Raw genomic sequence first — 1,466 nt, 5'->3', positions numbered from 1 at the left:
CGAAGGAGTTGTGACTTGGTGTCCATACCAACACCTAAATTTATTTTAATGGGATACAATACTTGCTAGCAACTCCTTTCTTCGAGTAAACACTAACAACCATAAGCACTTCCTACGAGATTCACCTGCGTTCACAAAGAACGGTTAGAGGAATGCCAGAGGTTTTTCTAGCATAAACCCTCTGGCGCTCAAGTTAGTTATCTAGGCTTTTTAGAAAAACTTGTGCCGTAACCCACGTGGCTCAATTATGGTTGCTTTTAAACAAGAAAGATTTAAAATAAATAAAGAAAACTGGAAGAAATTTAAGAGATAGAAAAAGAAAATTTAGTAGTAGAGAGAGATTACTTACCTAATTTTGAATTTTCAGGGATATGTATGGAAGACTGAGAATTACTAGATAAAGAGAGTAGCCGTTAGTGAGTCATGCCCTAGTCTTTCTGAGGAGATCCGCGAGTTAACTCTCAACCAAGTCTCCGAGTTAACTTGATTTGAGCCTCTTCTCGCATGATTCTTACGCGACCACATTTATCAAGCAACCTGCCCACTTCTTGATACCTCAAGCCAATTATTTTTTAGTTCTACTAGATCCACACCCTGAGGAGGCTCATGGCTACTCCCAATAATGAAGAGAGCATGATTTACCCAGAATTATGTCTAATCATGCTCCCTAATTTATCCCTCAAATACTAGTCCCTCAATTTCTAATGTTGAGAGTGAAACTAATCAAAATTGGAAACTAAATGCACTATGCTGCTTATAATGACTAGGTTGACATCTTTACTTACTCGACCTCAAAACATGGAACTAATAAGGCCACTCATTTTACGAGACCTCACCTGATTAACTGAGATCATCTATTTACCCAAGTAGTCACTTAACTTTAAATGTGTGTGACGTAGTGCACGTTAAGCCAAACATTTGAATTTCAAATGCATCAGTTTTGCATCCTCGAAGCATGTCTCCTTAAATGTCGTGCTAGTTACCCTAAGTCGTTTCATTTTCCTTCCCTTCGAATCTTTAATTTTCTAAACCACACCATCTTCTTTTTCGTATTTCCCTTTGCGTTTCCCAGAGAGTGTGAAATTTCTTTGCCAAAGAACAAGTTATGCAATACCACCACCACCCCAACATTGATTTCAGCTTGCCTTAGGTACTATTTCTTGAACTTCATCATTGGCTATTTGTCATTTTTGCTTGGGTTTGTTTGAGTTCTTTGGGGTTATTGGTTATCTTGGCTTTTTGGACTCCCATTCTAGGTTTTAAGAAATTTGTCAAAAAACAAAGAGAATAATTGACATTGAAGATGAATTGGACTTTTGCCCAATATGCTTGAAGGGCTTGCTTTAAATCCAAAATCCCTTTAGAGGATATGGATGGTACTAGTGTTGGGGTTAGTGTTAGAAAAATGTCTCCTGAGACTTTCACTTCATCTAAAAGCAAATCAACTAGTATAGATATGGAGAAAA

The sequence above is a fragment of the Citrus clementina genome, unplaced genomic scaffold, assembly GCF_000493195.1.
Source record: "Citrus clementina cultivar Clemenules unplaced genomic scaffold, Citrus_clementina_v1.0 scaffold_7, whole genome shotgun sequence".
Classification (NCBI taxonomy): domain Eukaryota; kingdom Viridiplantae; phylum Streptophyta; class Magnoliopsida; order Sapindales; family Rutaceae; genus Citrus; species Citrus x clementina.
Note: the sequence above shows the minus strand (reverse complement) of the source record.